The 17,874-nt window shown below is 56.9% G+C and overlaps 1 long non-coding RNA gene across 1 annotated transcript; it reads right to left on the bottom strand.

The window, feature by feature from the left end:
• Positions 1–399: 399 nt before the first annotated feature.
• LOC123582386 lies at positions 400–8,007 on the bottom strand. The gene is made up of 3 exons (XR_006704354.1): positions 7,858–8,007; positions 7,128–7,270; positions 400–1,196 (listed from the first exon to the last, which is right to left on the bottom strand). It is a non-coding gene; the product is annotated as an uncharacterized LOC123582386 (long non-coding RNA).
• Between the last annotated feature and the right edge of the window lie 9,867 nt (positions 8,008–17,874).

The raw sequence follows: 17,874 nt of genomic DNA on the forward strand, positions 1-17,874 counted from the left end.
GCCTTAGCTGAAACATTACCAGAAACTGATCAAACTAAATGAAAAACTAGATGTATTCTGCTTCTATATATCCATTTGTATATTGATAGATTATTTTTAAGTTGTATTTATTTATTTTGAGAGAGAGAGTACAATGAGGGAGGGGCACGGGGGGGGAGAGAGAGAGAGAGAGAGAGAGAGAGAGAATCCCAAGCAGGCTCTGCGCTGTCAGCACAGAGCCTGATGCGGGGCTTGAACTCACAACCCTGGGATCATGACCTGAGCTGAAATCCAGAGACAGACACTCAACCGACTGAGCCACCCAGGCGCCCCACCCCTATCGACAGGTTGTTTAAAAGGTAGCAAGTAGAGTATTGTCCATTTAAGATTATAAACGAATAGGGAGCAATAAAACGAGGCTCACGATTTTCAAAAATTTAATAAAAACTCTGGGTTTCAACTTTCTTATCGCTTAATGGAAACGGCTGCCCTATTTCACGTGTTTCCTAGAGCAATCCTTCTCAGCCAGGGGTGACTTCACCTCCATGGAATTTTGCTATGTCTGGAGACATTTTTGGTGGTCACAGCCAAGCGGGGGGGAAGTGCTACCAAGGTGGGTAGAGGGTAGGGACGCCGCTAACCGTCCTACAAGGCACAGGACGGTCCCCAACACAAATGATTGTCCAGCCCCGAATGTCACTCGTGCCCAGGCTGAAAAACTGCCCTGGTGGATTACCTAGTTGGAAGGCACGCGGCAAAGTAAGAGGCCTGATGTTTCAGTGACTTGTTTCACTTTGCGTTGTTTGGTAAGGCGGGCGCAGGGTAAACATTCAAAGTTCACAAACAGTGAAAAGTAACTCTTCCTCCCAAAGCTGGTCCCTGGTCCCTCAGTGCTCCTTCCCAGGGGCCGAGTCTGACTGAGTTTCTCACGAATCCTTCCAGGAAATGTGTCCGCAGACAACGCAGCGACGTTTCACACGCAGGGCAGCACACGTCTCGCTCTGTCCGCTCCCGGCTTTTTTTACTTAACAATGCAGCTTAGAGATGGTTCCATGGCCCGGCTTGTGAATCTGCCCCAGCCTTGAATGGGCTCCCAGCACATGGCATGCAAACCAGAATGAATTCCACCGGGGCAGGAAACCTTGTTTTACCCGTTGATGTATTGTAAGCACCAGTGTTTTGCTGAGACTGTCCTCTGTGCATTAGGGCGACGATGTCTGTAAGAAAAGTCCGGCACCAGGGTTGCTGTTGACGGCGTGTGCATTTGGAACTTTGACAGGTGTTGCCAAACTAAAGACACTATTTACGGTGAGTTCCTTACCCCCACCACACCCCCCGAGCAAACTGCGAGCGTTACAAAAATAATTTTAAATTCTAGTGTAGGGGGCAGATTGTGAAACAAGAATGCCCCCCAAAAGCCCCCTCAGAGGGTCAGGAACTGGGCCAAGAGCTGGCCTTGGGAATGCCTGAGACGGCTGACTGGGAGGGGAAGCTGAGCCCACAGGCCTGACTGGCCGTTGTTCTGGAAGCCCTGGAGACCCGGGTGTCCTCAGCGTAGCCCCATCTCTGAAGCATGGTGGCCTTCACCTGCGAGCCCCGGGGGCCCTGGAGGGCGGTCCACCCGTGGAGGCCTGAGCCATCGTCAGCTGGACAGAGGCCAGGTGTGACACGGAAGGAGCAATGAATCCCGCTATGCCTCCCCTGCCATGGCTCGCGTCATCGTCCTCCCCAAGCGAAGCAGGGTCACCACCGTCGTCATATAGGCGGAGCAGCCGCCATCTGCCGAAGGTCCCAGATGTGGAGGCATCAGGGGCCGGACAGGCCTGCCTGCGGCACCCGGGTCCCTGACCACGGCGCACCCCAGTCCCCAGATGGCCAGTTCGGGCTTGTCCTCAAAGGGTCTGTGCTGCGGCTCCTCTGTCACATGCTCACTGCACGGGAAACGGGCCTCCTCCCTGCGCCCGGGCTTCCATTTACCAGCGCCTCCCAAGGGCCGGTGCCCAGAGTGGTGCCGACTCCGGAGGGACCCCGGTGACAGCCGCTGTGCTGTCGCCTGTGGTCAGCTCTCACCTTCGCCCCAAGCCCGGGAGCCCCCAGAGAGCCAGGGCCAGGTGTCAGGGGCTGGCGCCCCCCAGGACCCCGGGAGGGGCCGCTGCCTGCAAGTCTAAGCAGCTCTGGAAGTGAGCTGCGCACCCAGCCTGAGCCCACAGCCGGCCTCGCTCGGGGCTCTCACCACCTCGTCACCTCCGTGATTTCTTCTCTGTGAATTGCCTTTGCCTTCTCTGCCGTGGCCTCCCTTCAGCAATGGCCGCTCTGTATCCCTGTGTCTGGAAATAACTGGAAAACTTTTAACGCTCTTCTGTTGCCTTATACCGAGGGCCCGGGAGCTCATTTATCCTTTAACATTTTTTCGTGTATTTTATTAACGTTTATAAAGGAAATATTTGTTTCAACATTTAAAAACCAGCATCTTGGGGCACCTGGGTGGCTTGGTCGGTTAAGCGTCCAACTTCGGCTCAGGTCATGATCTCACGGTCCGTGAGTTCGAGCCCCGCGTCGGGCTCTGTGCTGACAGCTCAGAGCCTGGAGCCTGTTTCAGATTCTGTGTCTCCCTCTCTCTCTGCCCCTCCCCTGTTTGTGCTCTGTCTCTCTCTGTCTCAAAAATAAATAAATGTTAAAAAAAAACAAAAACAAAAACAAAAAACAGCATCTTGGGGCACCTGGCTGGCTCAGTCTCTTGACTTCGGGGTTGTCAGTTCAAGCCCCACGGTGGGTGTCAAGATTACTTTAAAATAAAATCTAAAAAAATAAAAAAGAAAGAAAGAAAGACACCAGAATCTTTGCTGGTAATAAAACCCTGTATAAGATAGATTATATGGCTCGTTTTTCCTTTGCTTTTTTAAATCAATAAAATCATTTCTCTCCTTCATTTACCCGACAAATAGTCACACGTGCTGCCTGCAGTGGGGCCTAGATGAATAAAAACAGCACGAACCTCATTCTGAAATTGCTCTCGCCAACATTAAAAATGGAGCTGGTTATATAATCGGGGGGTTGGGAACAATACTTTAAAGATGAAATCAACAGCAAAATCTGTAGGGGAGAAAAAGTGAATAGATGTGCCTACGTGAAAAGCAAAAGTTCCCCAGATTATCGAACTCCATAAACCCAACATCCACAAAACGGGAGACCGGGAAAGATCAGAGAAACCAGAGAAGACCATCAAGTAAATGACACAAGGACCCTCCTCGGAACGGAAGCACCTAAGCTTCCAGATTGGAAAAGTTTACTGGCATCCGGCGCGGTGGAGAAAACACAAAAAGCTGCACCAGAGCACAACCTCCCTGCGTCCCATGTGCCAACCCCTGGGTACCAAAGAAAGTCATTTCCGGAGTTTCCAGAGAAGGGGCAATGGTCACAAAGACTGCAGTCCAAATGGCACCGGAATCCTGTCCGGCGACTCCAGAAGGAAGGAGGCCGCCTTCAGAGTTCCGAGGAAGTGGTTTCTGACCTAGTGCTCAGGTCCCCACTCTCCGTCCCCGTTGTTACGGGAGGAAACACAATCAAAGAGATAAACCCAAATCTGAGTGCAAAGGGGGAGCTGTTGCCTCTGAAAAGTGGGCGAATGTTCTGGAGACCAAGGAGAGCTGCCCAGAATCGGAGGGGCGTACAGCAGGCTCTGGGCGGCGGGGACAGCAAGTCCCCAGCTACCCTGATGGGCCCTGCACCTCCCCCAGGCCCTCCGCCCTGCTCACAGCTGCTGCTCTTATTCCGGAACTAACAGAGGCTCCTAGGAACGTTCTAGTTAACCCTTGAGCAGCCCTACCAGGTGAGCGTTACTCTCCAATTCACGGGCCAGAAAAACGGAGCTTCAGTCACAGGCACGGGGCCATACGGTAACCGAGGAGCAGATTTGAAAGCGGCCGTGTCTGCGCCCCGGGGCCAGGCTCCCACATCGCGCGTTCCCGGCCACAGAGCCCAGAGTGTAGACAAAATCCGCACAACGCGTCAACACCGGAGAAATGCTCGCCCTCCCCAAAAGTACAGGAACGCAGACCCTGGCACGCGGCGCACGTCTCACCCGCCACGTTGGCAAAGGTTTGGGGTTTTGCTGATGAATTTGCACATAGAGCCAAGTAATTCACGGTCACGGAGTAAAGAGGCAAGTGGTGCTACAGACACAGAATCTGGAAACCCCACCGCCCCCAGGGCACGCACACCGCCCGCGCACGCACACCGCGCGTGCACACCGCTCACGCACACGCACGCCCTGTGGGAGGAGGGGATGCGGCTGGAAGGCGCCCCTGAGCTAGGCCTGTTCGTGGCCTTGGCCTACTGCCCCCTGCTTCCCAGCCGCACTTCCTGCGGGCTCCCCAGGGCCTCTGGGGACCTTGTCACCGAGAGCTTCCTAGCACCGCGGAGCAGAACGGGGGCCCTGGGAGGACAAGGAGGACCCGGAGGGGCTGCCGGGCAAGAACCCAGAAGGCCCCACGCCCCGGCCACCTGAAACCGCTCTGCGGGGAATGATCCCAATGGTCACCTCACTTGTGGAAAACGATCTATGGAAGTGCTATTTTTTCATTACAGTAACAATAATCAAAAGACTTTTTTTTTAATTTTTTCAATGTTTCTTCATTTTTGAGAGAGAGAGAGAGAGACAGAACACAAGCCACGAGCAGAGGAAGGGCAGAGAGGGAGACACAGAGTCCGAAGCAGGCTCCAGGCTCCGAGCTGTCAGCCCAGAGCCCGATGTGGGGCTCCAACCCACGAACCGTGAGATTGTGACCTGAGCCGAAATCGGAAGCTCAGCCGACTGAGCCACCCAGGCGCCCCTCAAGGGACTGTGTTTAGAAAAGAAATTTGGGGCGCCTGAGTGGCTCAGTCAGTTAAGCCTCTGACTTCGGCTCAGGTCATGAGTCTCCTGGCTTATGGTCTGAGCCCCGAGATGGGCTTGGTGCTGACAGCTCAGAGCCTGGAGCTGCTTCAAATTCTGTGTCTCCCTCGCTCTCTCTTCCCCTCCCCCACTCATGCTCCGTCTCCTTCCCTCTCTCAAAAATAAATCAACGTTAAAAAAAATTTTAAAGGAAAGAAAACGAAATGTACGCCCAGCCTGCACCCCTCTCCCCCTGCAACTGCTTCCTCTTGCTTTCATGCCGCGGTCCTTTGCTGATCCCCCCGTGTCCTGCTCTGCTCCTTGATGCGGGTGCTGGTTGCATGGGTGTGTTTGGCCTGTGAAAATCCATCGTCTGTATACTTGTGACACGTGGGCATGTGTGTGGATGTTGCGTTTCATTTAGAAGTTTGGTTTGGGGTGGGGGGGCGCCCGGGTGACTCAGTCAGTTGAGTGCCTGACTCTTGATTTCAGCTCAGGTCATGATGCCAGGGTCATGGGATGGAGCCCCACACCAGGCTCCCCACTGAGCATGGATCCTGCTTAAGACTCTCTCTCTCTCTCTCTCTCTCTCTGTGCCCCTTTTTCCTGCTTGTGCCCTCTCCCAAAAATATATATATCTATTTATCCCAGGGTGATGAGGGAGCGACCTGAGGTGGGGTGGGGCTTGGGGATAAAGGCAGTGTGAGTGGTCAGGGAGGACTTCTTAGAGGAGGCAACATGTGACCTGAGACCTGCGGGATAAGAAAGAGCCAGTCTTGGCGCCAACTGGGTACAGCACCCCAAGCAGAGGGCCTGGCAAGTACAAGAACAGGTTTGGTGCTCTGGAACCAAGCAGAGGCTGGCGTAGCTGGGTCTCAGCACGGAGCGGGTGGGGTTAGAGGGCGAGATCAGGAGAGGAGGGCAGGCACCAGGTCAGACCAGGCCTCGTAGCCAGGTGAGGCGTGAGGAGTCAGTTCTGAATGGGACGGGAGGTCACGGAGGGTTTTGGCCGGGGGCTTGCTGTGATCTGACTCGCCTTCTGAACGCAGAGGGGAGAAGGGATCCAGCCTGTCTCTGAGTATGAGACTACAAGGGGCCTCCCCATTTTACAGGGGAGAGAACAGGGACCGGAGAGGACTAGTCACTTGCCCCAAATCACACAGCAAGTTAGTGGCCAGGGGAGAGACTAGAACCCAGGTCCCCCAACGTGCAGCGACACCTCCCACGAGAGGAAGAAGACCCGAGGCCCCCGGGGTCCCCTGGAAGGAAACCCTGTAAAAGTATGGTCTGATTCTGCAAACTTTCTATCAGATTACTAGTTCCCCCAGGCACTGGCCCAGACTAGAGCTGGGTAATTGGGTTGATTTTCCCTTTTCTGACCACTGGGCAGAGAATCCCATTTGTTGCTTATTCTCCTTCTCCTAGGCAAGGGAGGCAGAGCCCTGGAAGCAGGTCTGGCTGTGGGGACTAACGGGGGACAAGAGACATGAGGAAAACCACCTGCCGGCTCCTGGTGGCAGCCTTGCAGGGGCTCCTGGTGAAGGCAGGGAGGAAGGAAAGAGCTCTTGAGGGTGGAAGCTCCAGACTAGGGCCAGTAGGGGACTGTCCACCACAGAGAAGAGCCTGTGAACAATGGAAAGGAGGAGGAGGAGGGGGAGGAGGAGGAGGGGAAAAGAGAAGGAGGAGGAGGGAGAAGGGGAGGGAGGAGGGGGAAGGGAAGGAGAGGAGGTAGAAGGGAGGAGGGGGAGGAGGGGGGAGGAGGGAGAGGAGGGGGGAGGAGGGAGAGGAGGGGGGAGGAAGGAGAGGAGGGAGGAGGGGAGGGAGGAGGGGGAAGGGAAGGAGAGGAGGTAGAAGGGAGGAGGGGGAGGAGGGGGGAGGAGGGAGAGGAGGGGGGAGGAGGGAGAGGAGGGGGGAGGAAGGAGAGGAGGGAGGAGGGGAGGGAGGAGGGGGAAGGGAAGGAGAGGAGGTAGAAGGGAGGAGGGAGAGGAGGGAGGAGGGGAGGGAGGAGGGGGGGAAGGGAGGAGGGAAGCGCATGCAGGTGGGGAGCAAGGCCCCATAGCAGCCAAATGTAAGGCATTTACCCCAGTGGCTCTGCTAATTCTCCCATGACCCTGGCAAGGAGTTATCCTCCTTTCCAGAGGGTCAAGGTTGATCGGTTAATCCCAGGACACATGGCTGGTCAGCGACACAAAGAGGACTATGGGCTTCTCCCCTGGGGGCCCTCCCATTCTTCAGCCCATCCCAGCTTCCTGGAGCCTCCCGCCTGGTCACTCACTGCCTTATGTGGCTGTTTTGTTTGTCGCCCACTCCCTCGTATGAGCTCGTCGTCTGGTGACCTGTCAGCTCCGCTCCGGGTGCGCTGCTGCCCCGCTAGTGCTCAGCCAGCTGCTCCGGGCGCTGAAGGCGCGCACTGCGTACCTTGGGACGTAAAGAAGGGGGTGGTTGAGGGAAGGCTTTTCCGTCGGAGCGGGTGGCTCTCGAGCTGAGGCCTGAGTGCTGAGAAGGGGCCGCGGGAAAACCCAAAGAAGGGCCGAGATGGATGTGTTCGAGGAAGGTCAGGCTAGTGTGACTGGAGTGAAGCGAGCCAGCTTCGGAGCGGCAGGAGACAAGGCCTAGGAAGTGGGCAGGCCGAACAGAGATTGTCGACGCTGGCATACACTGGAATTGCTTGGGGCATCTTTAAAAAATACCAGGCCTCGGATTCTACCCCAGACTTCCGGGGTGTGGAATTCGTTTATCGATTTTTATTTAAGCCCTGGTTGAGGGTCTCTGTCGTGAGGCCTTGTAGGTCAAAGCAGGAAATCTAGATTTTATCCTAACTGCAAGAGGAAGCCATTGGAGTGCGCTAAGCCAAGGGAGTATTGTGATCAGCTCACAGCCACCTCCTCTGAGAAGCCTTGCCTGCTTTCCCCGGCTTTGGGCCCCTGCTCCGAGCAAGCTCAGCAGGGCGCCGCCCGCGAGTCAACCGTCGGTCCTCCTACCCTGGCTGCCCCTGGCTTAGTCACCTCTAGTGTCCAGCCGAGGTGCGTCAGGCCTGCTGGCCTTGGGGACGAGGTCCCGGGCGCGTGAACAGACCAAAATGGGGTTGCCCAGAGCTGCCGTGCGGAGTTAGCACCTTTATCTGGAGAGGGGTGTTCGAGCGCGCTGGGCTGAAGGCGGAGGGACGCAGGGGCACGCACGTGTCAGTTCCCGCGCCCGAGGCCTCTCGCGAGGAGTCTCGGAGGAGCGGCCAATAGAAACACGCCCTGGATGCTCTGGGGGAGGGCTTGGCTGCCGCCGGCCAATCGCCTCTCGGAACGTGCGGCGGCGGCGGGTCCGGACGCGGGAGCGGCGGGCGGAGCGGGTCACGGGGCGGGAGGCGGGCTGGGACCCCGCCGTCAGGCTGCGCTCGCGCACGCTGGCTGCGCCCTGACACCTCGGGGACTGCGGACCACAGCCTGGACGGCCCGCAGGTGGCGCGGCCGGCGCGGCGCGGGACGGGTCCCTGCGCCGTTCCAGCCGCGCGCGGCAGACGGCTTGCCCTGTGTCAGGTGCCGACCGACGGTGCCCGTCTGCTCAATGCACGGGGTGCGTGACCGCAGGTGGCCCTCTCGGGCTCTGCTCCAGGGGAGGCGGACGCGGTTTCTTCCGCGCGCTGCCCGCGCGTGTCGCCTGCTCCCGGCCACGCGGCCAGCGTGGGGGGCGGACGCCTGTGTCCGCCACGCTTCCCTGACGCCGGGCCTGCTGGCTGCCCTCCGTGGTTTGCTGGAGTTCACGGCCTTCGTGCTGCCGCGGGCCACGGTGGGCGCCTGCTGCTGCTGCTGCCGCCGCCGCCCCTCGGGCCCTGCCGGCTGCCCGGTGGAGCCCCCACGCCCCGGAGGTGCTGACCAAGCTGACTGCAGAGCCCCCCACCCCGACCCCTTCCCCGGCTCCGTGTGCCCTGCCCACTCCCAACAGCTGCCTCAGCCTGCTGCCCTGCTGTCTGCGGCGCCCTGAATTCTGCCCGGGCCCCAGCAGCCGCACCTCCAAGCAGGCCTGAACCCCGAGAAACGCCCGTCTCAGTAAGAGAGTGTCAGTACTGAGAGTGATGGGGCAGAGTATCGTTTAGAGGGAGTGATGATGTCAAGAAGCAGTGTCTAGTTTCAGGGCCGGTGTTCTGAGGTCTCCCAGGAGGGCCGTGGATTTTACTCACGAATGAGAGCTCCCCAAGAACCTGTGTGACCCGGGGGTGATGAGTCCCTTCCTGCCCCGCCTCGGTGTCCTCGGTCATCCAAGAAGACTCGAGAACCCCACCAGGCCTGACACTTGGGTCTCCTGCCACAGCGTCTGTGCACAGGTGTCCTCCACTCCCACTCCTCACCTAGTAAAGGATGTACTCCAGCCCCCCACTTAGGTGACCCCTTTATGCGTATAAAAAGCCTTGATGGCTGGAGGTTCTGAGCTGTCATCCAGGAGGCCTGCCTGCTACATGTCCTGTCTGGACCCTGGGCTGCTCTGACTGATCTGCGTCACCAATTCAGCAGAGCGCTGGCTGTTGCAGGAAAAGGGGCAGCAGGCAGAAGGGCTGAGGTGGACATAACGGAGAGGGAGCAGCAGAGGGGGCGCAGCAGTGGCCTGGGTGGCCACAGAGGGTGCAACTGTGACCTGTGGGAGAGGAGTCTCGGGAAGTAGATTTTGATCCCTAGTTATGACAGACCTTTCCCATTTTTGAGCACCTTAGAATCATCAGGTAGTGAGCTCCCTGTCCTTGGAGGTATCCCAGCAGATGCTAGATGGTCCCAAAGATGCAGAGTGAGGCACCACATGGGGGTGTGGAGTTGCGGGACGATGGACGATTTCAACAAGCTCTTTAGCCTCGACAGGGGGTGCGTATCTTCAGTATTTGCTTAGAGTAGGCCTTAGGTGGGGGGATCAGCGCCCCCGCTCCCCACAATCGGCCCCAAAGGCAAATCAAACTCCCTTCTCTGGTAGCCAGCAGCCGATTCTCATACTGATGCAGGGCCTCTGTAAAGCATTCCCAGTACACACCCGACAGGTGGGGGGTCAGAGCTCGGAGCTCTAGATTTGCACCCTTGCAAAGACCTGTTGGTACATTTCATGCCTGGTGCTTCCTATGGAGAAAGGCTTGATGCTTGAATGTAGAAAAACCCACTCCTCCTCACGGGGTCCAGGCCAGGAGCCCACCAGCGTTGGGTTAGCCTAGATGTCCGTGTGTCTTACCCGAGCTGGTGCCCCACAGAATGCTACCGTTCCTTTAAAGCACCATGATTCGGGACAATCTTAGTGCCTCAGAGAACTTGTCCGCTTACAAAGAAATACGTGTTTGGAAAGTAAAGCATCGCAATGGTTCATTGGTAGCACCAAACCGTGATTGTCTCACTTGGTGTTAGTTTTATAAAAAAAAAATTTTTTTATTATTTATTTTTAAGGGAGAGACAGAGCACGAGTGGGGGAGGGGCAGAGAGAGAGAGGGAGACACAGAGTCGCAAGCAGGCTCCAGGCTCCAAGCTGTCAGCACAGAGCCCGACGTAGGGCTCAAACTCATGGACCATGAGGTCACGACCTGAGCCGAAGTCGGACGCTCAGCTGACTGAGCCACCCAGGCACCCCAGTGTTAATTTTAAAAGTGGGTCTTTGCAGCTCATTTCTCCCTTGTGTACAGGGGAATGTTTTGTGGGAGCAGCAGGATGGAGAAGGCACCCCTACTGTGGTTTCTACCTGTCTTCCTGTAGCCCAGGCCCCAGGTTCCACAGGGCCTGCCCTGGGAGCTAATGTGGAACACAGGGTACTTTCCCAAGGGAACGTGACACTGGGAGTCACAAGTGCTCTAAATCAGAAATAATAGCTTATGATGTAGAGCTTGAGGGCAATGGTCATTTCTACAATCATTCTGTTTAAAGAATATCGTAAGAAGTTACACTCACCAGTCCGTAAATACCATACTGGGATACCGACCAAGGTGTGGGAGGGAAAGACATTCAACTTGGAGTCAGCTTGGTCAGAGACCCCTGCTCTGTGCTGCTGTGTGACCCTGACCAAGTCACGTTCCCTCTCTGAGCCTGTTTCTTACTCCATGAAATGAAGGGGTTAATAATTCAGTGATTAATTTGTATGCCCTCTGTGTTCTTTTCTAATTGCTCTTCCCATGCAAACTATCTTTAGGGTCATTTCTTGACACAAGGCACAGATCCTGGGGCACCCAAGAGGCTCTGTCGGTGAAACATCCGACACTTGATTTCAGCTCAGGTCATGATCTCGTGGTTCGTGAGATCGAGCCCTGCGTCCAGCTCTGTGCTGAAGGCATGAAGCCTGCTTGGGATTCCCTCTCTCCCTCTCTCCCTCTCTCTGCCTTCCCCTGGGCTCACTCTCTCTCTCTCTCTCTCTCTCAAAATAAATAAACATTAAAAAAACAAAACAGAGATCCTATACATTATCACAGTTCACTTGACTCCCAGTTCTTGTGAACTGTTTCCTTTATGGAGGCCAGGGGACTTTTACTGGCTCTGGTCCTAGGAGGTGAGGTTGCTCGCCCAGAAACGGGCTGTGGGTCTCAAGGAGGTACGGGCAGTCACGGCCTGAGCCCAGCTCTGAGCCGGCACTCAGGAGGCTTCTCTGGGAACGGCCTTGCATGTGGAAACGGGCCCCTGGTGTGGTCCAGAAAGACAGCCACCGGTCAAGGGCGCAGCGGCAGGGACCCGCGCCTGGGGCGGAGGGGACGGCGCACTCTGAGAAGGGAATGGTCAGTGGACGCAGACGAGAGGGTGCAGAAGCGCAGCCCACGCGAGATTCCCGAAGGAAGGAGCAAACTCGAGGCCTGTGGGGCAGGAAGAGCAGTGAGCTGGCAGTGACCGCACACGTACGAAGAAGGCGGATAAATGCTCGGAGAGGAAGGATTGGTGAGAACTTATGTCCTAGACACAGAGGTGCGGAGGAGGCAACAGGTCCGAGGGAATGGAGGCCAGGCTGAGCGGGTGTCAGGTGCTACAGTGGGGGGTGGGCAGGGGGTGGTGGCCCGAGTGGCCACGGGTGCATCTGATGCTGTCCTTCATCCTGGCAGTGGCGTATAGGGGAGAGGCTGAGGGGGCCCTCGAGCTCCCGGAGCCCCTCCAAGGAGGTGAAGGTGTAAGGCCGTCAACTCTGTTGACAGGGAGAAGGGGTGGCTGGAAGAGGCCCTCCGGCTTGCACAGGTGGCCCACTGCCCTGCGGCCTCTGCCGAACCCCCGCCACGCTTCCCTGCACCCCTGACCCCCAGCCGCACAGCCCAGCTGGTCTGGGGGTCCCCCAGACGCTGGCACCTTGTCTTTTCCCCCTCAGGATGGTGGTGGGGGGCAGCGGAGCCCTCTCCCATCACCTGCACGGAGGCTTCCAGATGCTGGGACCCCCGCCAGACGTGTTCTAGACCCTGCCACAATGCAGCCTACGCCCTGCAGAAGCTTCTGGGACCCCCCGCGTGTGTCCTGAGCCCTGCCTCTGCCTCCGTTTTGGCTCTTGGTGGTCCGTGCGGCCGGCTGGCCCCCCTGCAGCGCCTCTGGCCCGCCTTGGGGGACAAGGACCAGGCCTGTCGTGGCCCTCCACACACTGCTCCGCCCTCGGAGGGTGGCACGCTGCATGCTAAGTACGGTTTTCCTTCTTCTCCGCGATTATAAACTGTAAATACCTATGTTCGGTGGTCACTCGTATGGCTTATACAGGGGGCCCTCAGTAAGTGTCCGCTGGATGAACGAACACAGCTGCGTGCGTCCTCACTGTCCTGGCCGCCTGCACATCACGTGGTCTCTGGTCCCCTTCACCCTTCTCTTCGCCCGAGCAGGGTTCCCTGGACCCCCTCCCCAAGTTCCAGAGACGGCTCCTGAAATGCAGGCTGCGGTGGGGCCAGGCCAGCTGGCGGGGGCCTCGTCCGGGCCTCCGCTTCACGCAGCCCAGGACGCTCCCTCCTCTGTGTTGTCAGCACCCTCGGGACCCAAATCACACCGTGCTCACTCCACGGAGGAGCACCCTGCGGCTGCCGGAGGGCAGTGTCACACCTTCCGGTCCGGGCCTCTAATCCGAGTTGTGAGACTGGGTTAATGGAGACAAATGACGCGGGGGACTGTGGGGGTGGCTCAGGGCCCCTTACCTGCCACAGCCGCTCTGTCTTAGGAAGAGCTGGAGGCCCTCACAGATGTGAGGGCTGCCCGAGGTGGGGGGGGGGGGTGCGGGTGCGGGGGGTGGCCTCAGGCAAACGCAGGGACTTCCAGATACTGGGAGCTGGGTCTGAGCATGGACCTCTATGAGGCTACCCCTGGCTGAATGCCCACATCCTGGGAAATCCTGGAGAGCTGGACAGGGAGGGCCAGATTCTGGAGGAAAAGGTGGGAGGGTGCCCAGGTACACAGCTCTCGCCAAGTGGCCCCTGGCGGGTGAGCGCGGGATGCCGGGTGGTGAGGGCGGGCGGGTGGTGGTTCCCCAGGTGCTGGCAGGAAGGAGCCAGCAGACCCAGAGGGCCGGGCCTGGGAGCGAGGGGGTGAGGGAGGTGCCAGTGCCCAGGACGGAGGAGGCCGTCCTGTGGGGCAGGGGTGGCTGAGTGCGACCCCAGGCCCTGGGGATGTGGCCTGATTTGGAAACAGGGTCCCTGTTCCAACCCTACAGGTTGATTGGATTAAGGCTGGGCTTGGCCCTGAATCCAGCGCTGTTGTCCTTGCAACACGGCCGAGTGAAAACCGGGCCGATGATGGCTATGAAGACGCAAACAGGCCCGAGATCAGCCAAGGCCAGCAGGCACCCTGGGCGCGGAGGCGTCAGGAGGCGCTTCCCAGGGGAGCACGGCCTTGTGGCCCCAGACCCGAGACCACGGAGCTCCGGAACCCGGTTGTTCTAAGCCGCCCCCTCGGGCTCATGTGTTAGGGCGGCCCGCGCTGGGGACCCGACACCGCTGTCCTGCGGGCAGGCCCCCTAGCTAAAGTGGGCAGCCCCCAGGCCGTCCTTCCCTGCCGCCCCGAGGCCGGACAGCTGCCAAGAGTGGGCCGAAGCCCACGAGGTCTAACAAGGAGGCTCCGGGAACCGGCGCCCGGGGGGGAAGCGGGGTACGCAGGGGTCCGGCCGCACTTCCGGGCTGACTGAGCCCTGAGCGGGTCACGTGACCTCGCTGGGCCTCCACCCCCTCGCGTGTAAGCGAGACCTGGTTCCTCGCAGGACACGGCCTCCGCGTGCGATCCACCTGCTAGCGTGTGTCTTCCTTCTCCTCGTGGCGATCAAGTCTCATCCCGCAGACGTTTCCTGCAGGCTGGCTGTGCGCCAGGCCCGTGCCGCCCCTGGACAAGGACGTGCGCGCGCGTACACACGCACACGCACACGCACGCTACGATGCCCAGAGAGTGTCCCGCTGGATTTGAAAAAAACGAGCCCACGGCTTTGTCGTGTTTACACAGACACACCCGAACACAAGGGCACAAGCCGGCTGATCTGAACGCAGGCAAACGGGAACAGTGGGGCCGTGGTGATGCGGAAGCAGGCGGCCCAGGGCATAAAGGCGTTATGCGGCGTAGACAAGGCCAGCTTATGTTCACAAAATGGAAGAGCTTCAAGCTATAGGATGCAAAAACCGAGATAATTATAAAGGAGAAATGGGCAAATCCGTGATCGTGGCCGCAGATTTTTAACACGCCTCTCAGTAATGGATATTCAACAGATTAAAACTCAGGGTGTAGAAAATCTCAACAACACAATTAACAAGTTTGATCAAAGGAATAAGTATGAAACCCTGTACCCAACAGGCAGAATATACTTTTCCTGCCAAGTGTTCGGGGAATACTTTTATTTTTTTTAAGTTTATTTATTTATATTGGGCGAGGGAGAGGGAGAGAGATGGAGAGGGAGGGAGGGGTAGAGAGAGAATTCCAAGCAGGCTCTGCACTGTCCACACAGAGCCTGACATGGAGCATGAACTCATGAACCCTCAGACCCCTGCACAGACCCTGCAGGGGTGGGGGTGTGGGTGTCCGTGGGGGAGAGGTGGGGGGGTGGGGCGGGGTGGGATGGGGGTGGGGTATGGGGGCAGGGTAGGGGTGGGTTCCACTTGTGGTTAGGATGAATAATCACTGGTAACTGACACTCTTGATGAATGTGGGGGTGGGAGATCCCTCCTGCAGAGACCCAGCTGCCACCTTGGGTTATCCTAGTTGGTTTCTCAGTGACGCCCCAAGGGAGGTGGCCGCGTGGAGACCTGAAGCTGCCTTTAGTTTGATCAGCAAGACACAGATGCGTAAACGGAGGGAAGGAGAAACCAGAGGCAGCCTGGGAGCTTTGGGCCAAGCCCCTGCTTTAGAGATGGGGAAACTGAGGTCCAGGGAGGCGAGGCCACTGCCAAGGTCACACAGGGAACCCATGTCACGGCCTGCCTCCCTCTGTCTGAAAGGCCCCAGGAGGAAGGCAGGCCAGCCCTGACTCGAGGTGAGCAGCCGTCAGGTTTGCCTGGGCCCGGTTTCCTGGCACCTGGGCCGCCCCGTGCCCCGCCTGGACAAGCCTGGATGGGGGTCACGCTGGCGCATGGGTCACCGTTTCTCTCTTGCCTGTCTTAAGGTCTCCCAGACAAGTTCAGAGGGCAGAGATAGCCAAGGCCCGGCCTGTCACCTGGTCCCTCCTGGCCGGGCCTGGCAGTGGGGCGGGCCGGGGCTCTAACACTGCCCTGACCCTGCCTTGCCAGGCACACACTCCCCCCAGGACTCTAGCTCAGCCAGTCTCCGACTGATTCACTCTCGTGTGTAAGAGGCAGTTTAAAAGCTCCCTTGGAGACGTTGGCTTTGATCTCCATAAACATTCCCTTTGATAAATGCCAGGATCCACAGAGCAGCTATTTTGAAAGACCCTATGTAGCAATGCGCTGGCATGTCTCTGTTACTTTGCAGGTTAAGGAGACCCAGACGGCCCTCTCCCTAACTCTCTGTGTCACCTTGAGCAAATCCTCACACCTTTTTAAAAAATAATTATTTTTCCTAAAATTTTAATTCCGGTGTAATTAGCATACGATGTTATATTAGTTTCCCGTGTACCACATTGTCATTCGACACCTCTGTGTTACTCACCGAGCCCACACCTCCTTGAGCCTCCGTTTCCCCATCTTCAGAGGGGGAGATGTTTATCTCTACTTCGTTGAGTTGCTCCGGGAAGTAAAGGAGAAACACCAGCCTGGCACATAGTTCCACTCATCGAGAGGTGATATCTGTTATCTCTGCTGTTATCTCTGATTCCTGATGGCTCCCAGGCCCGGCTACGCCTTCCTCCAGGGTTCGGGAAAGTCAGCACGGGTACAGTGAAGACGCGGGGACTCCCTAGGGGTGGAAATCTATGTTTTATGATCTCCCGGCCCCTGCCGGTCCAAAATTCAACTCTGCTGTTAAACATCCACCAGTATCTTTTTCAAGATCGCTCTGGCTATTTGGGGAGAAAAAGGAACCCTCGTGCACGGCTGGTGGGAACGCAAACTAGTGGAGCCACTTTGGCAACAGTATGGAGGTTCCTCAAAAAGTTAAAAATAGGGGCGCCTGGGTGGCTCAGCTGGTTAAGCATGAGACTCTTGATTTAGGCTCAGGTCATGATCTCACAGTTCGTGGGATCAAGACCCAAGTTGGGCTCTGCACTGACACCGAGGAGCCTGCTTGGGATTCTGTCTCTCTCCCTCTCTCTCTGCCCCTCCCCCACTCATGCGCACTCTCCCTTTGTCTCTCTCAAAGTAAATAAACATGGCAAAATTTTGAATGAAAAGAACGTTAAAAGTAGAACTACCCTACAATCCAGCAACCGTGCTACTAGATATTTACTCAAAGAACACAGAAATACAGATTCAATGGGTCACATGCACCCCGGTGTGTACAGCAGCACTGTCGACAATAGCCAAATTATGGAAAGAGCCCAAGTGTCCACCGACTGGTGGATGCATAAAGATGTGGTGTAGATATACAATGGAATAGTATCATCCATCAAAAAGAATGAAATCTTGCCATTTGCAATGCCATGGATGGAGCTAGAGTATATAATGCTAAGTGAGATAAATCTGTCAGGGAAAGACAAATACCTTATGATCTAACTCGTAGGTCGAATTTAAGAAGGAAAACAAATGAACAAAGGGGAAAAAGAGAGACGAGCCAAGAAACAGACACTTGACTCTAGAGAACACAGCGCTGGCCCCCAGAGGGGAGGGGGATGGGGGGGACAGTCGGAGGGGATGAAGGAGGGCCCTGGTGGTGAGGAGGGCGTTTGGGGTCCCCTTCCCCAAGATTCCGGCTTCATCCCGGGTGCTTTATGCAGAGCCAGGAGCCCGCATGCTGCCGTCCTCAACTCGCCCGGCTCCTGAAAGTGCCTGCAGGGTTGACACGATGTTGGGGGCAGTGGGGGGGCTCCGATAAGAGGTGTACGGACTCTGTGCTGCTCCAGAAAACACAGAGCATGACACTTACCACTTAAACTGTGGGTCAGAGCATGACTGGGTGACGGAAACACATCGGCGGGCGCGTGACTATCAGAACTGTCCGGCCCGGAAATTCCGTCCTCAGTAAGCAATACCTCTCCCTTCCCCTGGCCCCCGGTCACCTCTGTGACCGTTCTACATGCCATCTCTGTGCATCTGACAGTTCTAAGCACCTCACGTAAGTGAAATCATGCAGTATTTACACTATCCATCCTTCCGTGTCTGGCTCATTTCACCGATTACAGTTTTTTAAGGCCCACCTGTGTTGTAGAATATATCACAATTTCATGCCTTTCTGTGACTCATATTCTGTCAAATGCGTACACGGATTGTGTTTATCCATTGACCCGTTGGTAGACAATTCAGTTGCTTCCACCTTTCAGCTATTGTGAATCACCTGCTGGGGACATTAGCGTACCAGTATCTGTTCAAGTCTGAGATTATAAAATGGCCCAGTGGGGACCTGTTTCCTCCTTTGTAAAATGAGCAATTGTGTGACTTCCAGCTCTAAGAGTCCATGAAGTGAATTGGCTTCCAAATAAACCAAGGGGTCTCCGAGGTCAAAGGTCCACATGTGCCAGCTGCCTACCCTCCAGAACAT

This window comes from Leopardus geoffroyi, chromosome B3, assembly GCF_018350155.1.
Source record: "Leopardus geoffroyi isolate Oge1 chromosome B3, O.geoffroyi_Oge1_pat1.0, whole genome shotgun sequence".
NCBI classification, from domain to species: domain Eukaryota; kingdom Metazoa; phylum Chordata; class Mammalia; order Carnivora; family Felidae; genus Leopardus; species Leopardus geoffroyi.